The 15,192-nt window shown below is 40.9% G+C and overlaps 1 protein-coding gene across 1 annotated transcript in view; it reads left to right on the forward strand.

The window, feature by feature from the left end:
• LOC124158484 overlaps positions 1–15,192 on the forward strand; it is a 384,878-nt gene that overhangs the window by 116,211 nt on the left and 253,475 nt on the right. The gene's annotated exons all lie outside the window — the stretch shown is intronic.

Here is a 15,192-nt window from a genome sequence, read left to right on the forward strand (position 1 = left end):
GATTTTAATATACGAAAAAAATTATAAGCTTATGAAGTGAAAGATGTGAAAATTTAGGAATAGTTATAACGAGATATCTTATTTAGAGAGTTTAAACCAAAGTATTTATAATTAAACTAATGAAAAAAATATTTAACCATGTAACTTAGTAGCTTGTGTAGCTTATTGAATTCTTTTTTCATTAGATTTTCTTTTTTCTCTTGTATTGACCTCTTTCAGTTAATGATAAAAAATTCCTGGAGTAAAGATCATATAATGCAAAAATATACAATGTAGCTTGCATATATAATGTACTCTCATTTTTTCATTCATAGCCCTGAAGACGGTTTTTAAATAAACCGAAACGTTGGCAAAAAACTTTTACATTATATGACCTTCACCCCAGGAATTTGTGATCATTAATTTTTTCATGGAAGGTATGTGACAAAATTCGAAGTTCTTTTCCTTTAAATTATTGGAGCGTAGCAATTTATTTAATTAATTTGTGTTTTAAAATTTTTTGCACTCTTAATTCTTGAGATTGTGTCATGATTACAACTTTTCAAATTTTTTATATCACTGAATTGTAAAAATATTTTCATTCAACCCTTGATAACGTAAAAATAACCTTTCGAAGCTTTGGCCTTGTATGGTTATTTTTGTTATAAATTGAAGAGACCTAAGTATGCTCCAATAAATACTCTGCAAATGAATTATTTTACCATGCCAATTTCTTAGATGACTATTTTTAAATCCACTGGCTATATACGTTCTTTGAATGAGTGACATTGATGTCCAATATATTCGATGTAGGTGCAATTCGGAGGGTGGTGATGAATGTTGACGGAGACTCGCTCAGCAAGATCCCTCACTTCGTTCACGGGTCACATAAGAGAGACCCGATTTGCGTTTCCCAGATGTGTGGCCCGTGACACGGCGTTACACAATGCTTTGAAATTGAAAAAAAAATGTGCACAGAGTTATAAAATAACATTATTCGAGGTAGACAGGAACCTGAAAATTTGCAATCATTTTCAAAAGAGATTGGTTATTAACTGAAAAATGCTGATTACAATGCAATTTCATCGTTGCCTGGATACTGTACAAGGCTGACATCGGTTTTTGATGTCTCATTTCTGCATCGGGAGGATGTGGGATAGTTGTTTACAAAAGCTTTATCCAGTGGCGCCGACTCCCTGGGGCCTGAGGTGAAAAATTCGTTATGGGTGTGAGGAAAAAATTAGTCAGGCTTGTCGATTTTCCCCGGAGTGTCCAGATATCGAGATTTGAGTTATCAGGGTTCCAATGTTGATCATATGACTCTTCTGAAATGCTTAAAAAATTTAAATCTCACTACTTACAAAATTTCCCGGGGCAAGATCTCCGGTTTGGGCCCCCCCCAATATTTTTTGTAAATCGACATCCCTGGCTCTATCTTTAGCATTTAGGTCTATGTGCAGTATTTTTAGCACGGAATCTAACTAGACGGGGTCTCTCATCCGTGCTAAGCATTTGCCATCAAGCCGTCGTCTTCCTAAATTTGCGCGCGAGTATGCTTGAGCGGGGAAAGGTTCCTTATCGAGGCCTTGCACTCCGATTTTCTCGTCTCCTCGTGAGAATGAGAGTCGATTCCATCCTCCTCCCCCTCCCACCATCAACCCTTAGCGTCGCCTTTACACTCCAATATCCGACGTCAAAAAAAAGAGGAAGAACGAGAACAGGGATGGGGGCGTGTTAATTTCCTCGTACGTGACAAATTAAAACGCTCCCCTTTTCCACTTAAGCGGAGGTAGGGGAAGGGGGTAAATGAGGGGATGGTGGAGGGGGGAGGAGGCAGCGTTTGGAAGCGTGGGACGTCAGCTGAAGATGAATGGGGTGGAAGTTGGGGATCGTGGAATAAGGAGGTCGCAGTGATTGCCGCGTTGAAGGTGGGGGCGATGCGTGGAAGAAGAAGAGCCGACGTGGTTGCTCCCTATTCATAGAGAGGCCTCAGGGAAGTCGAAGTGGGTGAAGAAACGTCGGGCTTCTTAGCGAAGAGTCCCGAGTCACAACCCTGGGTGAATCTTTCGAACGGCGCAAGCGAAATATCTAGAAGTGCGAGGTGGTCTAGGGAGAGGATCTGGCCCCGCTACTCTTAGATGAGTAAGTCTGGAGAGAGCTCTATCCTAACATATTCTGGACAACCGCAGGACTGATTCACCGAGTGAATGATTTAGGGGCTCAAGGTAGTTTACTGGGTTCATCTTTATGATTCTGATCGAAGGGTCTGGGGTTCAGTTCCAATGCATCCCTAAACTTCATTCCTCGAAATGCGTGGTGGCCAGACTGCCCTTCACCCTGGCTAGTATGTGACATTCATTGGCCTGGGAGAATAGAAATGAATATTTCGTATGGCCTTCTGGACGAGGAATAGCAAAAATTTATCACGAGAGAGTCTACATGCCTGCACTATCTGATCGATTTTAGGAGCTCCCGATAATTAGGAGTAACAATTAATCCCTCCATTCACTCAAGTGCGAGATCATTTTGCAATAAATAAACAGTGGATGATTTTTTTCTAAAATCTAAAAAATGGCCATCATAATTCGCCATCACGTCAGAGCTCCGCGTCTCATGACAATTAGAGATGGGTAAAAAAGAACCGACCTGCAAAAAGATTGACTGCTCATTAAAAGAAAACGTGATCGCACTTTTCCACGATTACAGTGGAAATAAGTTTGGAATAAATGCGGAAAAGTGCATCTTAATATGTCTAACTTGCACTATATCACTCTTGAGTCAGTTGAATTTGAAACGGACTGACTTCCTCGGAATTATTTTTGTTTGCGTGCATGACTTTTCAGCAAGCACTTGCTCAATCATGTACTGTTCCGTTTTAAATTCGCGCTCACGCCCAGATACGTTGAATTGAAATGAAAATTCACCTCCATCCCTCCGTTCTGCAAATCACCTGCGCTCGCTTAAAAGTGCGGCCGCCATCCTTCTCAATTTGGCCGAAGCCGAGGCAAGAGAGCAGCGGGTGGGTTGACTGAATCTCCGTCCCCCTACGCCATTGCGCCCCACCAAACATCGCCCCCTCTCCTCTTTCGCTATTGGATTAGCGCACACCCGTAGCAACAGCTTTTGCAACAACTTTACTTCGCGTAACCATGGAGTTAATCAACTGAGAAGTGCGGCGACTGGTTCATAGCAACTTAAATAGCCGTAACTCAACTTGGAATGGTCATTATGTTGAAAAAAGATCAAATATCTCTCGCGAGTAGCCAGTAGTAAGGAAAATAATCATACTTATCTCTAGCAATACGGTATCTTCCTCGTTGACCTCATGGTTCGTATATCCATCCAAAACATCGAGTGTAAGTTGTCAATTAGAGTGGTTAAGAATCATTCTTTCCAATTTTTTTGAAATTTAAGGAATTACATCCAAAGGGCTACATAGAAAGAATCATAAGAGGGTACAGCATCTAAATCTCATGGCTTCTTTAAAAAAACCGACACAATTGTAAGGAGGATAATTACCTCATAATTTGTTATTTAAATGGGTACATCGTTATTGCTACTTCATATTTGGATGAATACTCCGAAACTTATAGTTGGTGGAATAAATACAATGATAGATATTAAATTACATTAGCATGATGTCTCCATGAGCCATCAAAAGAGACCTCTGTGAGCCAGCACGTACGACATGAAAACGACGTTCAATTGTTCAAATGCGAAATGGCTTCGGGAAAGTGAGAAAAGAATGCTTTTTTAATCACCCAAACGGATGGCCCACCCTCGATGTTTTTAATGCATGTGTTAGCGATGTGAAATAATCAACGTTTGTTTAAATCGCTCGCACCATTAATACGTGGTCTGAGATTTGATTGGTGGAATAGCTCTCTAGTAGGGTTATTTTCAGCCAAATTACGCAAAGGTAAGTTATTGTGAATGGGGTTAAATTCACCCAAAACCCTACACGGGTAATCCTTCCCCCCCTTTCCTCTGAATACGAGATTCGCGTCACGTTTGAATCTCCGGCGATTTTCTCCGAGTGGTGGAGCTTCTCATTCTTCCCGCACACAGAACGAACAATTCCTCTTACCCCTTCTCATCCCCTTCGCTTAGTGCCTCTTCCCACTCCTGCCTGCTCACCGATGAGAACTGTGATGATTGCCATGAGTTGCCAGCTCTCGACGAAATGTGACAAATATGTATGCATCGCCAACAGGCTGGGAATCCTCTGGAGAGCTGGAAAATATCTTGGGCAACCATTTCAATTGCGTATTATTTCATTTCTTAAGCAGACTCGACTTTTTAATGATATTTCGTAAGTGATTAATAAGCCTTTGTGAGTAGTTCCATCACTATAATGTTATCTTCTTCTCTTGGTGAAGATCAGCCAATGGAAGCAGTTGTGTCAATGACACCAGATGTCAACGCACACGACGAAATCTTCCCAATAATCTGCATATAGCCATATTCCCAACAATTTTACTCAGGGTAATTTGTGGCTTGACTTTATATCACCCAGATGATTAATAAAAATATTCCACCAAACTCGGATCAGACATTCGTGAAATCGTTTTAAGAGAAATTTCGATGGCTCGTGTGAATGCCGATAGAGATTAGCTCAATTATTGCTACTTTGAAGGGATATTTGTGTTTTTCTCAGATAATGACTATTCCAAGTCGGGTTAAGCCGCTCCAAGTTGGTGTGAATCAGTTCACGTTCCTCTCAAGTCTCCAACTCCTTAGACACGCCAAGTTCTCTTGAGTTGTTGTAAATGCGGCCGGAAGTGGCGTGGTCACCTCCCACCATTATAAATTCCTTATCCCCACCCCCCCTCTCTCTCCCATCCCCCTTCCCTTAACCCTTAATTGGTCCATTATTCAAATTTTGAGGTGAAAATATTCTTTTCATTTAAGCACAGTAAGTGCAGCCTAAATGAAGTTATGTATCACTTAATTAGCAAAAATTTATATTAATTATTAAATAATGCAATGTATTTCCTGAGATACATGGACCATTTTAGCTAATTTTTTTATAATTAACTGGAATTGGTGAGAAAAAAAGCAAAAAAGGCTCCATAATAAACGTAAAAATGAATGGCATGGGCTTCCGTGAATCCATAAGCAGAAAATTACATGAACAAAACTTACCAATGATTCACGAAGAAGTGATATACTCGCTGCCTTATTAAAATTCATTGAAGCATCTACTTAGTCCAGGAGAGCTCCGAGGCATGGTGGTAGTATTTATAGCCTTTTATCACAGGTGTTTCTTTCCAGTTGGATCGCCCGAAGTGAAAAGAGGTACGTGAAAAAGATCTCTTTCGCTATCCAGGTTGAATGGTGAGTGGCACGAAATACATCGGCCGATAAAGGATTATTTTCTTTCAGGGAAAAGTGTGAAAGGTAACATTGCTGTGAATATACTTTTATTTTGGGTGCTGTCCGCGTATTTTTTGAATCGCCAGTTTCTTAATCACATTCGCTATTGTTTTCCCTTTCGCGCTGGACGCTTGCCAGATAGTTTAACAGTGCGTCGAAGTTTCAGAGTACTTTGTGAGAAGCAATCTCCGGAACGCGAGGGGAAACTTTACTGTTAATGGATTAAAAAAAAAATACGCGGAAAATGCAGAAAAACAAAGTTTGTGCATCATTCATGATCCACGAAAGATTCAATCGATGAACATATGTTTGGTCAATACAAGGAAAACATATGTTTGGTCCACATATTTTTATTTGTCGACCCAGGTTTCGACAAGCTATGCCATTTTCATGGTGGAACAAAACAGGATGCGAACTGATACATGCAATTATTTTGGAGGTTGATGGTTAGAAATTGGAGGAGGGGTAAAGCGAGTGTTGGGCAACTTTCTAAAATTTAATCTAGAGTGGTGGGGTTCAAGAGCTGTTTGGCAAAACGTGATCCCATCTTTAACTGTGCTAAGAATTTGCTTGAATCTGAACAGAAGGGTGATTATATTGTCTAGGTTCGCAAATTAAAGGGGGAAGTTTTTAATTTTATGGAGCTGTTTTATATTTCTACGGCATGCCGAAAAAACAATAAATGTTATGTGAAATACCTATTTTGTTCCCATCCCACTCCTATCCCCTAATGTTGTGTTTTCTGACTCTAAACCGAAGGCCCCTGAGAACGCTTTCCCCCTCTTTGCCGCTGATAACGTTTTCCAACACTTTTTTCACCCCCCCTCCCGGATTTACAAGCACCTCCCTCCACATCCAAAATATTGTATAAATTTACTCGCACCATGTGTAGTTGTACCGTGAAAATGGCATAATAAGTATGTCTAAACCTTAATCATAAAATTCTATGCACAATGCCATGCAGTTATTCATCCATATCCCCAGGCCTCTTATGAACAGTCGAGTCATTTTCTCCACTGATGGACCTACAAAAAATTTTCGGTGAACAGTTTAGGTGCTTAATCAGCTTTCCAGCAGGCTAAAATCGACAGTCGACGAATTTATGTTGCGGAATTATTTTTAAGAAATAGAGCCACAACTTTTAAATTTTCCACACTTTTTAATATAATTTTTCTATGTCAGGTTCGATATGCTTCACGTCATTTTTTCCATTTCATACCTGACAGATCTTGAAAATTTCCTCTGCCGGTTTGGACGCTATTGCGTCATTTTAAAGGGCTAACAGTTCGTAAGGTTATTTCATTCCAAGCAATCGGAAAGTTCCAAGTAGTAAGCGTGTTGCCGACCATTAATACGTATTAGTTCCTGAAGGTGACTTGAAGCACGTCGAAGCCGATCGAGAAAAAGTCGAATGAGTTTAAAAAATTTCCATTGTGTGTCTCAATTTTCCCTGCTCACTGCTATTGCTGAACTACACCGAAGTTTCGCTGTCGTAGTCTTGAGGATCTCCATTACACCCTGAAGTCATTCGGTACACACCCCTCACGATGCCTCCCCTTCCTCTCTATTGCCATCTACTCCCTCTTCACCTCAATTCCTCACACTAGCCTCTCCACCCCAACTCGGGGACCGTTTGTCCTGAAGTATTTATACGGAGAAATAAGAATTCCTACTCAACTGTTTAATTCATTTTTCCCCTCTCAAGAAAAACCCTGAACGCGTCTCGGCATAGAATCTTAGGCTGTCCCGGGTAATACCAAGGATTGAAATTCCTCGGATTCCCAACCGAATGATATTTCTGATCTGCAGCTTGGTTTCGATGACATGGAATGGCTCGTTCTCATTCTCTCTGAAAGAGGAACCCTAAAACAAGTCATCGCTGAACGAGATATCATGACTGTACTCTTCATCATTTTCAAGAAGTTTAATTTGGAGACTCAAAGGAGACCGGGGCAAGGTGACGAGGCCATCAATTTTTAATTATTCTATTTTTGGAGGTAATGTGATTTTCTTCACAAATGATATTTCGAAGCTCGTAGATTGTCTTTCCTTAGAAGGGCAAATTCTTTATCACGACATAATTACAACAATTTTAAAATTTGTTATAACTGATGCAAGTACGTTATCTTCCTTTTCTTTGAACTTTTCTCGAAATGAAAGCACTGGTTTGCTATGGTTCGATATTCGGAGGAGGTAACCGACGACTCGAGTCCTTTGCGCCATAGGTGGAGGTGAAGAAAAAGAAGTGTGGAGGGAAACCCGCCGTCAACGTTAGCCTATTCTTAATGAAAGGCGCCGAAGGGACGATGGCTTAACGTCCCATACGACGGACAGAGTGCTGTGTTTTAAGTGCCTTCCACATAGAACTAAAGTAACGATTGGGCAGTCTCCGATAAATCTCCGCCACCGCAAGGTTTTGGAGGTGGACCAACTGGGTGGGATGCCAAGACTCTAGCCTACGTACCGACCCTAACCCCCCGACGATTTGCCCGCGTCAACTTCGGAGATTACGGAGAATGTCCTCGAGAATTATATCAGGCCATTTAAAAATCATGAAAATTACCTGACAACTATGAAATGGCAGTGACGACTTCACCGATCGAGTTTGTTTTTACTAATTGGTAGTGTGAAGGCTTAGTGGTACCTACTTGTTTGATGGAGCTGCATGAGTTGGAAATAACTCATTCATCATCTTGCCTCGGTATCTCCTTTTTACTCTGGTTGATATGCAAAAACATTTCGTGAGCTGCTGAAAATGTATAGCATTTTTCCCTGGAGTGATAATTGGTCATGCGTTATTGTAGAGAGACAGATTTGATGTAGAAACGGAAGTGAATCTATGCCAGCAGACGACTTTAATTTCGCACGGCTCTCATCCCTAACACTGGGGTGGTGTTCGCTTAAAGTGGAATGGTATGATAATGTCTCCGCTGGGACATGACTAATGAGTTTTTTCGTGCTCTTGAAAGCGCGTCATCTCGGCTCATTCATTTAGAGACATGCATTCATTTCGGAAGCTACTCTAAAACAGATCTAGAATTCTGCTGATGTCTCCCCGAGATTTATACCGGGTTAAATATTTGTTGAGAACCAGCGTTTCCGCGGACGACTCATACATTACACCAGTGTGTCTATTCTGTATTTCCGAGATTGGGCTCAAATTGGGATGACGTCACAGATTTATTGAAATGCCGGCATTGTTGTGAGGTTCAGTAAGTGACCGACGACGGCGTGAGGGTACTGTTTCATTAATGTGGTTATTTTCGTGCAAAAATAGAGCGGTTTCCTATTATTTTTTTATTGCCTACATCGAAAGATTATTACGACTGGAGTACGAAATTTACACCTTTAGATTTTAAAATGATGATATATATTTTTTGCGATTAAATTAAAAGTGAAAATTATCAAGCGCGCGAAAACGAGACGGCTAAGTATGAATGCTGGGTAAAGCCCGTGTGATGTCATTCTGGTTCCCGCTGCCGCAAAGTGAGGTGACCTTGGGGCGAATGTTTGTGCGCTGCTGCGATGCAGGCAGATAGCAGGTAGCAGAGTACCCTGATGCAGGTAGCGCTTGGCTAAATTAAGGATTATTAATACCCTATCAAACGAATGAAACTTTCTGACCATAGGAGTTTTAATGGGTGATTATAAAGACATGTTTACCTGAGCTCTATGCCTCATGCATGCATTGGTAATCTCAGACAATGTAAAACTCCTATCTACTCGTATATAAAACTAGGTCCCTGTGACGTCACGTGGATTGCTATCGCATGACCGCCAATCTGGCCTTTTTCAAATGCAATTAAAATGAACCATTAACATTCGTCTAAACTGGGATTTCTAAAACCAAATAATTCGTGTATTATGAATACACTACTGGTGGATAGCGAATCGCAATCAATGCCTTTCGTTTTCTTTGATGAAGGAAACTATTCATGGTTCATCTCCACGGAAAAAGTTCATTTCCATCATGTCACCCAATATAGTTCCCTCGATCAATGAATGACTCAATGACCGATTCATTTGAAGGACCAACAGCTCTTCACATTCAAAAAAGGCTATTCGGGCTTCCAGCCGGGTGGTCTCCCTCCATTCTGCCGACGTTTCGGAAGAGTAAACAAGCTGGCAAACTTCATCCACTCACCATTAGCCCTGAGGATAGAACCCGACTCCTGTTCCGAAACGTCGGCAGAATGGAGGGAGACCACCCGGCTGGAAGCCCGAATAGCCTTTTTTGAATGTATTCGCCGGGAAAGCATCAGATTTATCTCTTCACACGCTTTCAATTTTCATTCTGGAATACAGAAAAGACCTTCTGAGGTGAATTAAGTTTTTAAGAGACTGGTTGTTAATTATTTAGTCACGCTTTTAGCCGCTAAAGCTTGAATTCGTGTACAGCAGGAAGTAAGTCCCAAAATTGCTTCTGTCATCTTCACAGAATATTTAATTAGACGGTTAAATTATTAAATTGGCATGAAAGCTTTACTCCAAAGCACTCCCAGATTCATTTTGCCGACCTCATTTTACAGCTGGGGGAAGAATTATGGAGGAAAATTACAGAACTCTGTGAATGAATTTTATCTCGGCCACAGAGAAATGATAAAGGTGACAAGGGTTGGGTGACCTTTCAGACCTTTATAAAGGTGACATCAAATGAAAAAGACATCGTGCCATTATCTCTTCACATGAAATGTGCTCCCACGTAATTAATTACACTTCCGCTCGCCTGAGGGCTCTTCTAGTACTAAAAGTATCAATTGTAGAGGATACACCTCTCACTCTATCCAATGGGAGAAAGTGTGACTATATTACGCGAAGCAGAGAGCTAAACTTTATTTTGACGTGTTTTCGATGACGGAGGAGAGTGGGGAGCAATCGATGATGTCTCTTTGCGGATTTGGGCCGATATTTATAACCTTTTGTGACACGCTCATGATTCTCATTAATAGTAACACTAAATAGCTCGCTCATCATCTCCGGTCATCAATACTAAGATTGGGTTAACGCAGCTCTCCACTTGATTCTCCTATCATGGGCGTACCCAGCGAGGGGCAGAAGCAAAAATCGCAAATAATACTTAGCAAATATTGGTCTCAGCCAAGTTGTCAATCTCATCGGAGTACTTTTTATTTTCTTAAGGGTTGGGCCATAAAAAATTAAAAGAACACATTCACACAAGGACAGTATGTTATTGTAGTGGGTAGTATAGTGCTTAGGCTGCTTGTTGAGGGGTCCCGGTTTCAATGACCGGGACATTTAAAGAGGTTCCCTAAATTCGGGGGGGGGGGGGCACCACCCATGGCTTGGATAGCGTAGTGGTCTGCACAGTGCACAGTCCATAAAGCCAAAGGACTGTGGTTCTATTCCTTGTCGCGGGGAATTTTTTTCTGTTGCGACTAATGTGAAATTCACCGCAAATCAAGCGGCGGGACTGATATTTCATTGAAGACCCTTCCACCATTCTTTAAGGACAGCCAACGGTTTTAGAACTCATTTTAGTTCGAATGAGCCTGTACCAAATACTAGAGTCTACCTCCCATGGCTCCACCCGCACCCATCCAAACCAACATTCGGGTTGAATCACTGAGTGGGTGAGGGAATTCTATATTGGAATTGGTTCCTCTTCTTCTCCATAAATAACTACAAGACACAGTATTAATGTAAATAATGATCGATCTTATTAATCTCAAATTTTACACGCCATTGTTGTCTCTTTGACTGAGGGCGCGTTCCGTAATTAACTGGCAGTACTGCTACTGCTGCTGGAAAACGGAACGGAAAACAGTACTGCCACTGTAAGCAAATCAGTGATTTCGGAACGGTCAACAGTAGCTGCTGTTGATAATTTCGCGGGAAATAGTGGACATAGAAATTGTCCCTTTGAAAGAGATTAATTCTAGATATAATAGGGTAGTTTCCTTCATCAAAGGAAACGAAAGGCATTGATTGCGATTCGTTACCCACCATTAGTGTATTCATAATACACAAATTGTTTGGTTTTTGAAATACCGGTTTAGACGAATGGCAATGGTCAATTTTTATCCTCATTTGAAAAGGGCCAGATTGGCGCCCATGCGATGCCACTCCACGTGACGTCACAGGGACCTAGTTTCTATACGAGAAGATAGGAGTTATACGTCGTCTGAGGTTACCAATGCATGCTTGAGGCGCAGAGCTCAGGGAAACATGTCTTAATAATCACTTATTAAAACTGGCTAAGGTCGGAAAGTTTTCTTCATTTGATAAGGTATTAATAATCCTTATTTAAGCCAAGCGCTACCAGCCAGCAGGGTACTCAGCTACCCGCTAGCAGCCTGCGTCGTATCAGCGCTCAACTCGCCTCAAGGTGACCTCACCGGGCGGGAGGGGGAACCAGAAATACGACGTACGGAGATATTTCCCGGCATTCATACTTGAGCGTCGCGTTTTCGCGCGCTTGAAAATTTTCACTTTTCATTTAATCGCGAAAAATAGATATTGTCATTTAAAAATCTAAAAGCGTGAAATACGTACTCCAGGAGTAATAATCTTTCGATTAAGGCAATAAAAAAATAATAGGAAACCACCCTATTGGGATTTTATGGATTCCAAAATACGGGTTTAATACAGATTTAATACTTTCTGTGTTTGTAGGGAATGAATCGTGCAAATACCATTTTCAAAGTAAATTGAATATATACGTTGTAAGCATGAAAGTTCGAAATTGATGGATTGCAGCCTAAATAAATATTTTTTTAAATATCCATTGCAATTGAGGATAGACATGTAAAACTTTTAAAATTAAAAGTACTTCAATCTCAGGTTGACGAATGCCTTCAAACAGTGCGTAAACATAATCAAGAACAATTTACAAGGCACCAATACAGGAATTAATTAGGTGTACCTCAATATTCATGTTAAAAGAAAATTTAAACGCAATACACGCTATACACTTCACATATTCGTACTTCATGCAATGGCACAAAACAATTAGGTCAGTATCCTGAAGCTTAAGCAGACGATAACATACGTGCAGTTAATATGGTAGAATAATGTAGTATAGAGAGACGAATTTCCAACGTGTAATTAAAATTGCTTTTGCCATTACTTATGTTATTATTATGCTCACACATTAAACGGTACGGTGGAACAAGAAAGTCTACGCATCAATGCATTGCATTGATGAAAGAAATCAACAAAGTTTATGCATGTTTTATGTAACACACGATACCCATACATACATTGAGAACGTAATTTTAGTAATGATAGTTTCTTGCATTGTAGTTTTCAGGAATTTGTTCTCATGTACCACTGGAATTTACGAGACATTATTCAAGACACCATCGGTAAATCACACGAAGTTAGCAAAACAAATATTTCATATAGGTAATCAAACACTCATTCGCGCACAACTTGCCATTTTCACATCCAATACATATTTATAACTGAAAATTGGAGTTCTTTTACTCAGTTTACGTGAATATATTATGAATTATGTCCGTTATACTTCATTTACTTGCGTACCATATGTTATTAAACAATGCGGTTGCTGAGTTCCGAATACAGGTGAACATCGGCTTCCGTCTGCTTACTGCCGCTACTGCTGCTCTAGGCCTGCAGTAGCCACAGTAGAGTTCACAGTAGGGAACGTCATCAAATGACTGACGTCATCGGTTACTGTACCGTACTGCCAGTTGATTTTGGGACGGTTTAGCAGCACTGTCAGTACTGCCAGTGAATTTCGGAACGCCCTGATTCATCTTATCCAGTAACTAATCAACAACTCTTTACCCTTGGCAACCCTTTTGCTTATTTCTTTTAATTTAAATTAGCAATTGGTTAATTCGTTAACTTCAACATTCTAAATCGACCAAACCCCTTTACGCTAATTTCCGCGCCAGTTTCACCCGGTAATACCCACGCTGATATTTTCTGAGAACGCCGCCATTGAAATATGGGAACTATAAATCTCACGCAAAGTTATCGGTGCGGATGACCTATTGCTTAATTATTTTTTACGGGCTTTAATTGTGACTTGAGGTAGCTGTTCTTCGTGTCTGGGACGTTGAGTGTTAGAGAGAGAACGATATAGAGGAGAGTGCTGGCATTTATGTTTGTTGTCCCAAAGACGTCGTCGCAGTGCTCGACCGGCCGTGTGATAACACACCGGTGCTGCCAAGAGCCCTCGCACGTGGACGAGTGGAACTAATGGAGCATCTCTCTGTCTTTGTAACACTCCCGCCTCCCTTCCGACGTCCACTCTCTCTCCCTCTCTCACTATCTCTCCTTCTCGAAATACACATCCCCCTTCCCTTCCCCGACATGCCTCGCACCCTCTCCTTCTTTGCTGTCTCACCCCACCCCTCTCTCTTTCTCTTGCCCATTTCCTTTGTTGCCATTTTTATCAGCGTGTGTGCTCGTCTGTGTCCACGAAAAAAAACGATGCTCTAGGATCTCAGGATCTGAGGGAACGGAAACAATTATTATTATTCTGCCAATAAAATAGGCTGGGCTGGAGTTTTTTTTACGAAGTATTCTGGCATTCCCCCTTCTTACATGGACTTCCCCTCTTCTATTCACAACTAGGCCAATTCCCCATCACTCTATCTGTAAATCCTATTCTCAGAAGTATTCTAGCAGTCTTCCCTCCCTTCATGGACTTCCTCCCGTTTTTAAATTCAACAGAGGCCTATTCCCTTTCATACTAATCGAAAATTCTATTCTCTTCCTTCCTCTCCCTCCTTTACCCAACATTCTACCCTATGATAACACTGTTTTCAACATCCCCTCCCCGCTTAGTACTCGCTCCATCCATACCTTCTGACTCCCCCGTATCTAAATTAGAAGCTGCCTCTCATCATTCACCATGTCCAGCATCTTTTCGTTCCTCCTCCTTTCCGTCCACTTCACCTTTCCCTTCGGACATGATAGTAAAGATATAAAATATAGCTGTAAATTGCCGATTTACAATCGTTTCGACTTGCGATGGATTCACGGCTGATACGATCAGGGCTGATTTTGCGCCCGACTTTTGAAATGCCAGTTTCTTTTCGATTTTGTTGCCACTTGCACTACATCAGTCATCAATTGTGAAATGATACGAATCGAGAGCATTATTCAGGCTGCTTGTTGGAGTTTTAACATGTTTGTACATTAAAATTTACTGGAAATTTTCCATAAATACCTTAATTTCACCTAACGACCGGTTTTGTTTAATTTTGAGCCCACTCTCTTGACGCCCACCTCGTAACAAAAATTTCATTGTAACCGTTCGTGTAAATAAAATTAAAGCATTTGCGGAAACTTGCAAGTAACTTTATATTTACCCGTGATGATGGGACTTTTTTCTTGCGGAACCCGAATTATATCACCGTAACATTTGGATGCGCTGATGCTCTTATTATAATTGATTCCTTGCTCGGAAGTGAAGCCAAAACAACTTGCGATGGAAAACGCTTTAAGTCCTCCGGAACGGATAAATATCGCAACGCGAGGGTCTACTGTAACGCATCAAAAGCTAACCTAGCATAATCAGTTGTTGACCGACGTGGTGCCATTTTACATATAAACACCACCACCGGTAATATATTCGATAGTTCATAGAATTTATTGGGAGAAGAAGCATCATTACTGATAAAAACATTCCGAGCAATAGACCAGATAACATTCTGGCTGACGGAGGAGAAGGAAACCCTATCTAATGGTCGTCACAGCTCCAAATAGCCGCATATGCAAAAAATCCATTAAAATCTATAGATCTGACCGACGAAATATAAGAAGTGTGGTTAACGACATTGAAAACAATTCCTTCAGCACCTCCATCCACAAAAAACCCACCAACCATGAACAATACCTACA

The sequence above is a fragment of the Ischnura elegans genome, chromosome 5 (genome assembly GCF_921293095.1).
Source record: "Ischnura elegans chromosome 5, ioIscEleg1.1, whole genome shotgun sequence".
NCBI lineage: Eukaryota > Metazoa > Arthropoda > Insecta > Odonata > Coenagrionidae > Ischnura > Ischnura elegans.